Raw genomic sequence first — 14,783 nt, forward strand, 5'->3', positions numbered from 1 at the left:
TCCGATGAGGTGATCTCCCATAATACCGGCCCATATACATTGACCGAAAATCGAATCTGTGCTGCACGACGTCGTATTGCATGCGGGTTCTCGACCGCCCAGATATGGTCGTTATGCGTGTTGAAAATTTTTTCCCTTGTGAAGGATGCCTCATCGGAAAACAACACTTCAGCAGGAAAAAGGGGATTTGCAGCACATTTTCCAAGGTACCACTGTGCGAAAGCAATACGAGGTTGAAGAAACTTCGAACACTTACTTTAATCCATGTACCTTTTGCTTCTTTTCATGTATTATTAAAACGATTTCTCACTTACGGTCTCTTTTCTTTTTATGGTGCTTCTGTGTACAACACCGCTTCAGGAAAGCATTTCCGACCCCACATTGCTATATGATTTCGAGTTGTCAGGATGTACCCTACCCCTCTTAGAAGTTCTGAAACGTTTAACTGAAACACCCTGTATATATATATATATATATATATATATATATATATATATATATATATATATATATATGGGGTTCACACCCCTTCAGGGAGCACGTAGCGGTGCCAAAGTGCTTCCGCTGCTGTAAACTCGGTCATACGACCCACACCTGCTCCCAAGGAGCAAATATGTGGACACTGTGCCGAAAAGGGACAGGGCTTTGAGTCCTGCCCTAACAAGGCCAACCAACCCATATATTAACAAATGCCCTGTTTACATTAAAATGAAGAGTATGTACCAACAACGTATCAGTTATGGGTACTCTCCCTAAAAAATATAACGTAGACAAACTAAAATTCCTACAGATCAACACTCAACGGGCTAAAGCTGTTGCTGCCCAACTTACAAAGATTGATGAAGAGGAAACCATATCGATGCATTGCTTATTCAAGAGCCTTACACCTATCTGAACAAAGTTTATCAACATATCAACAACAAGGAACCAACCCAACACCTGCAATGTCTATCGATATCTCTTAAAACTGATATTAACTGGCATCTACTTTTTATATATATATATATATATATATATTTTTATATTTTTATATATACTTTGTTTATATATATATATATATATATATATATATATATATGCATAGCGGATTTGCCAGTTTCTGGCTAGGGGCCGCTTGTTGTTTTTGTTAATAAAGAAGAAATGCACGGAAACTGAACTTGGCCTGTTACAACGTAAGATCACTCATCAGTGAAGATAGGATATTACAGCTGGAAAAGGAATTAGAAAATGTGAATTGGAATATCATCGGTTTGGCTGAAACAAGAAGAAATTAATCATTTATAAGTTTATCAAGTGGAAATCTGCTGTACACCAATGGAAACAGTGAAAGGAGTGAAGGTGGAGTTGGCTTTCTGGTCCATAAAGATATAAAAAACAACATTTTGGAATTCAGAGGTACATCACCAAGAGTGTCAAGACTACTACTCTGGATTTCTAAGAGGTACACGCTAAAGGCTATAATGTTTTATGCACCAACATCGAGCCATGATGACGAAGAGGTTTAAGATAGATGAGCAGAAAACCCACTACACTATCATTATGGGGGACTTCAATGCTAAGGTTGGAATGAGAAAAAGCAGCGCAGAAAGGGGAACTATAGGAAATTTTGGAATTGGTGAAAAAAATTAAAGAGGTGAAAGACTTGTGGAATTTGCAGAATCTCGAGGAATGTCAGTATTGCACACTTTTATCAAGAAAAGGGTGAACAGAACGTGGACATGGAAGAGCCCAAATGGAGTAACAACTAATGAAATTGACTTCACCCTCACTAACAGAAGATATATCATGAATGATGTTACCCTGAACAAGGTAAATGTTGGAAGTGATCACAGAATGATAAGATGCACACTTGATATAGATGTAAGAAAATAAAGGAAAAAAAAAACTGACACTAGTAAATAATACGAAGGTCTTTGAGATAACAGAAGAGAATAAGTATGTACTGGAAGTTAAGAAGAAGCAGTATGTACTGGAAGTTAAGAACAAGTTCAAGCTTCTGCAGACTAGTCAGGACCAAGATATTGACGAGGAATATTACAACTTTCTGAAAGTAATAAAGCCCAAGAAACCTATAGGTAAAAAATCCAAAGAAGAAAAAATTAGACAAGAAACAGTTGTCATGATGAACGGAAAACGACATATGAAGAGCAAGATAAACACTGACAAGGAGAAAATTGAATATACTGAGTTATGCAGAAAGAGACTCAGAGAGGACATAAGAAGATTTAACACAAGAAAAGTAGAACAAGCATTAAGGGAAAACAATTAGCAGCCATGAGCAGTAATACAGAAAGACAAATGATACTGAAACTGAAGAACAGCGATGGTGTACTTATAAAAAGCAGAGAAGGCATAATTCAAATAGCAGAAGACTACTATAGAGAATTATACAAGGAGCGAGGGAATAATGCCAGCAGGGGAAAGATAGGTCGCAAATTAGTAATACATACGACATACCCTATATCCTTCCTGATGAGGTAGAACATGCGTTAAAGAATCAGAAAGCCATGGGGGAAGATGAAGTTACTGCAGAGTTGTTAAAATTGGGAGGAAGAGAATGACAAAAAAACTGGCAAGACTCTTCATAAAATGCATTAGAAAAGTGTGATGCCTAAGGACTGGAATAATGCAATCACAGTTTTGCTGCATAAGAAAGGAGATAAATTGGAAATTATAGACCAAATAGCTTGTTATCCCACATCTACAAGTTGTTCACAAGAGTCATTACTAAAAGATTAGTAAGAATACTTGATGAGAATCAACCGAAAAAGCAAGCTGCCTTTAGGACAGGATTCTCAACTATGGATCACCTTCACGTAAAATCACAGCTAATGGAGAAAATAAATGAATATAAACCACCATTATTCCTGGCATTTGTGGATTATGAAAAGGCATTTGAGTCCATACAGCATAAGGTAATGTTTTGGGCATACCCCATATATTATGATTTTGAAGAAAATATATGAATTCTCATATATTTTCTTACTCCTTTATTAGACTTGACAAAGGCTGTAGCAAATTTAAAATTGAGAAAGGAGTACAAGTATGCCACAGAAAGGGACATAATGACTGAAGGAGCAGTAACTAGAAAGGTGAAGTCATACTTATCTGGGACAAGTCATTAGCTGTAAGGGGCCCGCCGTAGTCAGGTGGACAGGAGCAGCATTTCGTGGCACACGCTTCTTGATTAGACTGAGTTTCGAGCTCGTGACCACCAAATACGGAGGATGCCAAAAAGTCAGGGAATGACTACCGCATATCCCCGGAGCAATATGGCCTTAGTTGCTAATGCTCCTAAAAAAAAAAAAAATAAATAACAAATAACAATTAGCTGTAAGAATGATAAATGGCTGGAAGTCAAGAGAAGAATAAATTTTGGATGGATAGCATTTAGGAAATATAGTCACATACTGAGGAGCAATATCCCAATTTGTCTGAAACGTAAAATAATGAACCAATGTATATATACTCCCCACCGTGACTTATGGAAGTGAAATTGGGCACTCAACAAAAGAATTGAAGAGAAGTTGAGAACTACACAGCGAATAATGGAACGAATTATATTGGGAATCAGACTGTTATATAAGAAGAGAAACATTTAAATTAGGCAGCAAACTCATGTAAAGGACATTCTTATCAAAACTAAAGAACTAAAATGGTCTTGGACAGGACACATAGCTCGAAGACATGATGACAGATGGACTAAGAAAATAACAGAATGGTATTCAAGAGGAGCAAGAAGAAAACCTGGAAGACAACAACGGAGATGGACAGAAGAAATTCAAATGTTTGTGGGTAGTAAATGGATGGCCATTGCACAAAACAGAAGGAACTGGAAAGTTGATGGAGAGGCCTTCATCCTGCATTGGATTGAAAATGGCTGATGATGATGATGAATTTCCGATCAGTCCTGTATACCAAAACTGAATTTCAAATTATTGTCATACCGAACATAAAATCTATAAATGGCCATTAGAGGGTCTCACTATCGTATTCAAAATAAATAATCGAATATAATTTTATATCTGTATGTGTGAACGGTTCTTAATCCGTTTACAAACGTCAACATAATTGAACTTAACATAACTCTCTTTCTCTCGCTGGTGTCGCGAGGCTGTTACACCTAACTGTTCCAGTATGATTTATAAATAAAGAATAAATCATTGCTTTGGAGAGGCTATTGTGTAAACTCCCCTAAAAAAAGTGTAAATTCTCCCTAACAACTGAGACCTTGCAAATATTTTGGCGACGCAAGTAGCAAATTCTCTCAAAACCGAAGAAACAATAGCACGTCCAGTAGAAAGTACAGTTACAAGAAGGTTATGCCAGAAATAAGGAAAATTACGAGTGAATGTGTTATAATTCGTAATAAAATAAGTTTTCAAAGATGTTAAATTATATTTGCATCTCAAATAAAGCATCTCCGCTTAATACCGATTGTTCAAATTGGTATTAGGCGGAGATGCTTTACTAAAAGATGTTTGACTTATTTAACACTATGGGGGCTCAGAGAAGCAGTTCGTTATCAGCAATGAAACAATCATGAACCTTGCACCGAGCGACTCAGAAACCTAGTAAAATAAATTCCCATATGCATTAAATTGCAAATTTAATGCGTATGGTGAAGACAATTTACTGCTTATCCACTGTATATAGAAAAGAAAATTAAAAATAATAATTCACAAATTAAATTGTAAGTTGTCGATTCAAGGACGTCAAAAGGAATGCATATAACGCAAACTAACTTAAATGCTTTGTGTAAAGTCGAATTGTACTATAGGTGGTATGTTCGCTTACACAGTTATTTACTACATATCTATTTTAACGGTCACTACATTCAGGGCTGTTTATAAGGGGGGAGCACAAAGTACCCGGCCCACCACTAGAAAGGGTCTCAAATCCTTTCTTCCGGAGTGATGGGCTGTAGTCGTGTACTGAAGCATTCTCTGACCTCACTAAAAACGCGAATAATTTCATTCGCATTTCAACGCCAATTGTAACTATAGTCATCTCATTACACACGCTTTAATAATAGTATTCGCCATATAGTGCAAGGAAGCCACAAGCTTTTACTGCACTGACAAAAAAACAAAAAAGAAAACAAATAGATAAGAAAATGCAAATTATATGCTTCCCGCCTCACAGAGGTAACTATCCAGTTGACCTCTGAATTTATTCAAATTGTCTGCCTCACCTACCTGCGAAGGCCACTTGTTCCAACAATCAACGACTCGCTGGCTAAAAGAAAACTTCCTACAATCTAATGTAAGCCTCAACTGTAATTTCAATTTATGAAACTTGGTTCTGGAATTCTATATAACAGTGGGAATTCCACCTTCATTCATTTTACTGATCCCTTTCAGAGCCTTATAAATCAGGTCACCTCTGAGGTGCCTAGTTGCCAAGCTCTGTAGCTCACATAATCTGAGTCTTTCCTCATACGGTCGTCCTTCTGCTGATCTCACATTTCGAGTTGCCTGTCTCTGGACCCTTTCAAGAAGCTCAATGTCTTTTTTTCAGATGAGGTCTCCATACTTGAACACAGTATCCCAAATTTGGGTCTTAAAGTTGCCTTATACGGTGGGATCATAATCTCCCTATCTCTACAGGATAACATTCGATAAATCATCGATAGAACACCATGGGCTTTCCTGGCTGTTTATTTACACTGTTCAGAAAACTTCATATCTGCGCGTATTGTAACTCCCAGGTCCCTTTCTTCCTCTACTGTTTTTAATTCAACCCCACCAAGTGTATTATTTGTGGGTTGCTATATCCCAAATTTACGACCCTTGCATTTAGTAGCAGTAAAACATAGCTGCTGCTTCTCTGACCATCTTTGAAGTTTGTTCAACTCATCCTGAAGGAACGCTGCTTTCATAGATATTAAAAAAAACGCAAAGAATTTATGTAAAATTAAACTGTATTCAAAAATCGTAAAAACTTAATTCTTTAAGCAATAAATAATTAATAGAGGCATACGATGCAAGAAAGCAAGCTTATACAGCATCAACTAAAAAAAAAAAAAACACATTTCCATTTCATCCATCCATTCGCTCCAAAAACTTGGTCTAGTTCTTCCTTGAATTTATTTAAGCTGTCAACTTCTACAATGACAAACGGAAGTCTGTTTCAGCAATCAACTACCGGCTGGCTAAAGGCAAATTTCCACACATCGATTCTACAACTGTCTTTAATTAGTTTGAATTTATGCTCCCTCAGGTTCGTGATCTGAGCAAGACGAAGAATCTCATTAGCATTCTGCCTGCTCAAACCATTCAAGGCCTTATACGCCTCAATCAGATCCCCTCGCAGGGACCTAGTTTGCAGCTGCTACAATTTTCAGAAATTAAGCCTTTCTTTGTAAGAGGATCCCTTCGTTCCCCTCATCAATCTTGTTGCCTTTCTCTGTACTCTCTCAAAGGACTCTACATCCTTCCTAAAAAGAGGCCCCCAGACCTGTCGCAGTACTGAAGGCGTGGCCTGACCATTGCCTTATACAAAGGGATAATCACCTAATTTTCCCTACTAGCAAAACCTGTATATCATTGGCAAGACCCCATGACCTGCTCTAACAACCTGTCTACACTGCTCAGAAAACTTCATATCTGACTGCACAATTACTCCAGGTATTTTTCATTCTGCACCACCCTGAGTGTAGTACCACACAGTTGGTACGTTTCTCTGGGGTTACTGCTACCCATATGCAGTATTTTGCATTTGTCAATGGTAAACTTCAGATGCCTCTTCTCAGTCCATCTGCCCAACTTTTCTAGATCCTGTTGCAATAGTATACTGTCATTACGGTCATTAACAACCCTGCCAACCTTTGTACCATCAGCAAACTTGCACATCAAGCCTGATATACCTTCATCAATCACTACTGATAATCAGATCAAGAGTATTGCCCTCTCTTGTTGTCTCTTTAACATGCTGCTGCTGTAGAAAACAGTCATCCAGTAAACCCACAAAAGTCTTGGTACTGTGTTGAATGACCAACTCACAAGTTCCAGTCAATATCTGGAAAGTTAAAATTCCCCATTATAAGACATTCTGATTTACTGACCCACTCTATTTCTTTGTATAGCTGTTCGTTGTACTCATCAGAGTCATTAGGCCTATAACACACTGCTACCCTTATTTTTGTTTTCCCAGTGCTGATATCACATCAAATTGACTCAACATTGCACTGTCCATCTATGTCAACTGGATGCACTTCCTTAGATTTTATGTGTTACTTAACTATCAGCATACCCCCTCCTCCCTTCCTATCCTGTCTATCTTTTCTGTACACATTGTACTATCCAAATTCCAATTCTGCACTGCTTATATCGGTTCTACGCTTTGTTAATTCTATATGTTTCTATTGAAATGAAGATGATTTTGTCTTCAAGGATTACTATAGGCCTTGCTAATATCTTTCACCTCGTACACGACTTGATGGGTACTCTTTCTGGGTGCAATACTCTAAGCTAGAAGTTGATGAAATGATATGTCTCCCGAAAATTTACTCCCAAATCCTTTATTAAACCCTTGTTTATAACAATTGCGCGCCAAGATTAAAGTATGCTATATTATGTTCAACTTGTGAGAAATGCAAATATGATATGTGCTATCTCATTTTTTGAAACTTTGATTTAAGGCGCCTCCGTAGCCAGGTGGGCAGGAGCAGCAGTGCGTAGCATACGCTTCTTGATTAGACCGGGGTTCGAGCCCGTGACCACCAAATATGGAGGATGCGGAAAGGTCAGGGAATGACCACCGCATATCCCCGGAGCAATATGGCCTTAGTTGCTAATGCTCCTAAAAAACCAAGTAACGAAACTTGGATTTACGCTTTAGTTTCAATAATTTCCAGCAATCAAATACTGTATATCTCTAGCCATGGAATACTGTATATTCCGAGTTATATTTTTAGCAAGTAATAAATGGTTAACAGGTTGCCCGTCACCATGATGGAGGCAGGAACACGATCTAGGATGTAACCGTAAGCAAATAGTCATCAACTACGACTATCCTGGTACAATATTTACGTAATAATTAAAGATCTGTTTTTATCTGTGTCATTGCGGATTCAGTAAAAGTTTGAATTGCAGCTTACCAACACTCCACAGGAGGTCTGTAGGTCACGAACAGTTGTTCTTTTGAACTATCAGCAGCGGAACTAATCAAAAAAGTTAAATGTCCAAAGCATGCCTTTAGTAACTTGTGAACCAGGATGGTCACGTGAACCGTAGGCATTGCTATTGCCCTTAAACCTTTGTCCCCACTCTGTCGAAAATAAATCCGAAATCAGATAACATACTAGTAACACCTTTAAATACAGGTAATGAACACATTCCCCTCGTTCCTCAACTGAATTCTCTTTATTTTCGACAACACAGTTTCTACGTAATAGTTTATGCTACTGTCGAGTAGATTGAGTCTTTCATTTTTCAGTGAGTTGAGCAACTAGTTTTGTAAACATCATTGATAAAAATACATAGAAAAACGATTTTATGATATTTATTTATTTATTCATAGCATTATAATTCACCACAGAGCGTTACAAATTTGAAATAGTTGCAAAATAATCAGACTTTTTGATTATTATAATAAATCAGACTGGGTAATCAATCGTAGTAATGATGACTTGTTTCACATAAGAGTAAAGCATTAACGTATGTTTAGTGTAAAAGTATCATTGTTCAACATACTGTCAAGAAAAGCAAACCAAATTTACCAGTAAGTTAGTGATTTGTTTCACAGCGTGAGACAAATCGCAGTAAGACGTCAGATCTTACAACTATTATATTTTTCCATATACGAGAGAAATGGGAAGATATATTGTACAGATATATCATATATACAGAGAATTAAGTAGCGAACTAAACAGAACTTTCTAGAACCACTTTACAAAGCTATTAGGACGGCTAAGTACAGTCAGCGCAGATAATACAGTGGTCATAACCACCGTCTTCCCCCACCAGGTGGAAAAGGCCCTAGTTCGAATTCGTCTATTACGCGAGGAACTTTCATGGGCTTTTTCACTGTTGCTGTGTTAGTCGGTTTCAGGCGGAGTAGCAAGGTTCCCCTCCCCCTCTCTCTCTCTCTCTCTCTCTCTCTCTCTCTCTCTCCCCCAGTAAACTCGACTAGAGAACACAAGAAATTTATGGACAAACTTCTATTACACATTGGCAGATGAATTAGTTTCGGGTGGCACTAATATGACACTTTACTACAGCCCTTAGAAATAGGTGAAATAAAATAAGCCGACAGGTGAAAAATCGAGAATGTCGAATATAGCGGTTTTTATAAAAAGGCCCTTAAGAGAGTAACTGTAGACGAGGTGCCTTAGTATATATTAAACGGGGCGGCTTGAGTACAGAGTGAAAAGTAAAAGACGCTGTTAACAGAAATTTGAATACTCATAAAAATCAAGGCTTTGATGAACAGGAAAGGGCAGCCACTCTATAGTGACAATTTTCACTGGAAAATTTGTAAGGAGAGTTACATTTGAAAGAGAAATACACATATATGCAAATCTTCCCAAGAAAATGAGGACGTGGACCCGAGTAAGTGTGTGGAACAGAGCTGTGTTTTGACTTTGAAGAGCGAAGACAGTTCAAGATATGCATATCGTGCCTAGTTCAGGTCCGTCGGGCCTTACTCGTAAAGAATAAAAATGGAAGGCAGTTTTTAATAGTGGTAGGTAGTAGTCAGTAATGCTTATTAATAGTTAACAGTGAATTGAAAAATTGGTGTGATATGCCTGACGTAACCGTGTGGTCAGGGGCGCAAGTGCAGTAGCAGACGTTCTTTGAGTGGACCGGGGTTCAAGCCTGTGACTGCTAAATACGATTAACATTTGTATTGATTGATTTATTGTAAACTCCACTGATCTGGTGGTCGTGCCGGAGTATAAACAAGAACGTATAATGACTAAGACGAAAGAAATTCAGCTAAAGAGAACACACAAAAAAAAAAAAAAAAAAAAAAATTGTGTACCAGATACATAATGTGTCCTGCATATTTAATGTGTTTTACATTTAAGAGTCATCGACAGGCGTTAAAAACATTTTAATTTTCAGATATTAATAAAATTTATGGATAATAATATAACAATGTTTTTATTTTATTAATAATAATTACATATCGGTTACTGAAAGTATTGGTCTGTGATGACTAAAGTAGGATATATAATTTTTACATTGAAGAGATTTTAGTTCACGACTAAATACACCATCTATAGTTGTTCCATTAAGTGTAGTATTTATGGGAAGATCTGATGACATGTCCAAGTTGAAGAATGTGTTCATAAATGTGCAGAAATCTTTTCCAGCCTCAGAGTTTAATTGTAAAGAAAAAAATTACATTCAATCTGAAAACACCAGGTCACTTGAAACCAGATGCGTTTTCGAATTAACGCATTTCCCAGTTTCCGAAAGGTTTTTGTATCTTAAAACCTTAATATTTCTGTTTCTAAATTGCTTAGCTTTCCAACGATATGCTATACGTCCACATTATCCCATTTATTACGTGAGAAAATTTCCTTGATCACATGTTCATATTTTCCACTGTCCTGGAAAAACTACTGCAATTTTCAGAGGTGTGAAAGTTTTTTCTCTAGTATAGAGCTAAGATGAAGCTCCGTGCAAATTTTCATTAAATTTGATCCAGCAGAACATAAATAAATTATTGTTGTCATCATATAAGTATGATTTCAACAATATAAGTTACAATAATTCGCTTCTGGCCGAAGCTGAAGATGACCTCACTTCCGTAACGCTTTTCGAATGACGGTTTGTCGTTATACAAAATTTTTGGAATAACGCCAGTAAAAACGTTTTTAACGTCAAAAATTATGACAAGAGACTGTAGACGGTCTGAATAATGATGCCGCTGATTGGTGGACTGACCTTTCCTTCATTAGATGGAAGAAGGGATCTGTAGAGAGAGAGAGCACTAAGGGAAATGTAAGTCCTCAGAACTGTCGTTAACAAGTAGGGTAGTACGTGGAAGAAGAACGAGATAACTATAGAAGAGAATAGGCTAATATATGATTAATGTTTTAACGTATTAAACAGTGAATACTAAGTACATTGCATCGTTCATTACTGGCCTTTTAGATTACAATTAAAATGAAAAATATACAGTATGTTGTTAATGATATCAAGCATCCACCACATTGCCCATTTATTCCTCTAATAGAGCATGACAACGAACAATATCCAGTGCGTCAGCTACAATATACGGTATATGATTAGCCATGTGACATGTATGATAAAAATAAATAATGATTGTCGGATTTCTCTGTTATAGTTCTAAGAGAGCCAAATATAAAATTTCAGGAAAATCCGTCCATTTGGAAATCGAGTTGTTACATGCGGACGGAGAGACGGACAATAAGTTAACAATTGGTGAAGACAATAGGCGTATTACGCATATATACTAACACACCTAAAAAACAGGACTTAACGAAATAACTGATAAAGACAGAAGGTAAAATAAATGGTATAAAAAAAATATTGAAAATAAATATCAAAACAAGATAAGCTGAAAACAAATAGTAAGAAAAAAACGAAAATTAAGAATAATTGGAAAGTAATTCATTATTAAGATTGAGTAATGGAGTTAATTAAGAAGAATAAACAGAATTGAATGATAGATGTCTCTCATGAATTTTAGATATTATGCATGAAAAACTGCGAATGACTTATAGGTATATTAAGATAGATACTGTGGATTTCATTAAGATTGAGTAAAAGAGTTAATTGAATAGAAGAGATTGAACTGAATTGAATGTTAGGTGCGTCCTTTATGAATTGTAGGTTTATGAATAATAGGCATGATGTTATAGTATAATAAGAATTTAAATGAAGAATTAATTTCTGCAAGTTTGAAACTTAAGTTGGAGAAATACTGTGTGTAATGGATAACTGTGTTCATTAAGAATTATAGACATTTTGATATGGAAGTTAATGAAGCTTGAATGACAGGTATCTGTGTCATAGATTTGATTAGGGTGTGATTATCTACCCCAAAGGGATATAGCGTTAATTGTAATGCGGCTCCAGGGATTTCCCTCAACTCCGCGTCAGGCAATGTGATGAATACAAAACTGCGTAAAGGCTAGATTTATGTAGGTTGGTGGATGCTCGTGTAATGTTTGTTTATTTATTTATTTAATTCAGGTAAAGTAAAAGTTACATTCACCCCTAGACAGCAATAAAATGCTAGGAGGGATAGTGTGGGGGTGTTGTTCATCCGGCCTCTTAGCCTAAAGGCCTGTGTTTTCACACAAAAACCTCTAGTTTACCATCCAACGCCACGAGGAGGCGGGCCGGCTAGTAGGGAGTATTAAGCACTGGCGGGTCGAACCCTGTGGCAGCCAAGACTATAGACAGGGAGAGCCCAGTAAAAAAAGTGAAAGTTAGAAGATGGTAGTGAGGAGGTAGGAAGCGGGAGGGGGAAAGCGGCAGAAGGATAGAGGGGGAAGTAGTGAAGGCGCCCACCTGAGTGAAATGGGGGGACCGATGGGTATTCCTAGTTCAGGATGCCCATCCTGCTCTGGGGGTGGGATATGATGTTTGGCAGTGGAAAAATGCACCATGAGAAGGAGGAGGGAGCGTGCCACCCAAGTTGGGGTATTGAGAGATCACTCAACCCAAGTGATAGGAACGAAAGAATATAGGGAAGGATCCCTATGTAGGAGTGCCTGCATTGGTGCTCTATCCCGCACTGGCCAGAAGTTCAGTACTGTAACTTTCTTCGATGTCCATATTCAGAACGGCTTAGAAGGTCAGCATAAAAAGCTTGGCAACTAGACTTCTTGTGGAGAAGGTTATCAGTAAAATGAATTAGGGAGGTATATTTTCACTGGCAGCAGAGAAAAGAACCAAGGGGAGGGATCAAATAAAAAATCTTCGGGAGTAATAGAAAGCTGGACCACATGAAGCTACAAAGTGTTGTAGATGACTGGAATGAATTGCCTGCCAGTGGTCGAGATGTTTTTTTTGATTAAATTCAAAGCAGATTCGGATAGGTCATTTCTGGCGACGGAGAAGGTATGACTGATAGGTTTTTTTTTTTTTTTGCAGATGCCAAAAAAAGCCACTTGCTTGAATCTTTTAGTCATTAAAATACTAACACTAAATGGCCAGAAATGAGTATAGTGGTACATTTGTAGAGTGTATGTACTTAGCTGTTTTCTGGCCGTTTTGCTACCAGGAAGGAGTAATCATCAGGAAACTGCTCCCCAGTACCCGTTCACGCCACGAGGAGGTAGCCTACAACTGTATACTCGCAAGTCGCATCTAGGAGACATGAGACAGAATCTCTAATCCACTGTAGGTAATGCAGGATAATTTTTTTATTTAATATAATAGGAAGTCCCTGCCAAAATTTAGCAACATCGCTGTCAGTATCTATTGTAAATTATCTCTTGACGTTTGGCAACATCAACAGCTAATTTTCATAATTTAATTCTAATTACTCTCTCTCTCTCTCTCTCTCTCTCTCTCTCTCTCTCTCTCTCTCTCTCTCTCTCTCTCTCTCTCTCTCCTATTTTTGCCAAATTACAGGGCAGGAAAGACCCTCTAAGGCGACACAAAATAGATACACATAGAAAGCAGTCCAAAGTCCACGTTAAAGTGTCCAAGTTATAAATAATTGTCAGACCACTTCAAAGGCCACGGCGTCATCAATTAAGATAGTCATGGCAAACCATACCAAATCACAGACCAATGGCAAACCACAATAAAAAAACAGAATCTTCCAACGCTGGGCGCCATCATATCCAGTGCTACAGGCAGCAAGAGTAAAAAAATAATCCCGTGCCATAAAAAGAACGAAGCTAATCATGACGACGCCAGCACTCTAATAAGAAATGCAAACTCAAGACATATTCTCACAAGAAAAGTCCAGCAGGACTATCAAACCTCGTTAAAAGTCACTTAAATCATAGGCGCCTCCGTAGCCAGGTGGGAAGGAGCAACAGTGCGTAGCACACGCTTCTTGATTAGACCGGGGTTCGAGCCCGTCACCACCAAATACGGAGGATGCGGAAAGGTCAGCGAATGACCACCGCATATCCCGGAGCAATATGGCCTTAGTTGCTAATGCTCCTAAAAACCAAATAACAAACAAACAGACAAACAAACTTAAATCATCTTGCCGATTCTCGCACTGAATTGCACACATACAGCCCCTATGTATCTGCTCTCCTCCTTTTTGTATCGATTCCCCGAAGGAAGCCATATCGTTATGCTGTCCCTTTGTGGAATGCAGATCTCCATGACCTGCGGAAACGAGTCCACCTTGCCCGGAAGACATTCCAGCGGGCACGCACTCATTTCCCTCCTCGAGAAGTTGAAGCTGCACGAGAGGCCTACCGAGTGGTGCGCAATAACTACACTGAGGAAATACGAAAGAGCAAGAAAACATCATGACAGGCTTTGGTGGCCAGCACCGGAAACAGAGACCCTTGGGGAATTGTCTTCCGTATCGTAACAAACAAGTTACCCAGAGGAGAAGTCTTGAATGCAACCCTCAAACCCGATGGGACCTCCATCTACCCAACCCAACTGTCGACACACAACTATCTCCAGAAACAAACGAACTACCTTTCACAACCATAGAATTGAATATGGCCTTGGCCAAGATGAAAGGAGGAAAAACTCCTGGATGTGGTCTCTTGGAGGTAGATGTTATCAAGAAATTTGATGACCACTACCCCACCACCTACTAAGTCTTTTCAACAGATGTCTAGCCAATGGAACCTTCTCTGCTTCTTGGAAAATAGC

The sequence above is a fragment of the Mastigoproctus giganteus genome, chromosome 4 (assembly GCF_048544385.1).
Source record: "Mastigoproctus giganteus isolate SK-2022 chromosome 4, ASM4854438v1, whole genome shotgun sequence".
In the NCBI taxonomy this organism is placed as follows: domain Eukaryota; kingdom Metazoa; phylum Arthropoda; class Arachnida; order Uropygi; family Thelyphonidae; genus Mastigoproctus; species Mastigoproctus giganteus.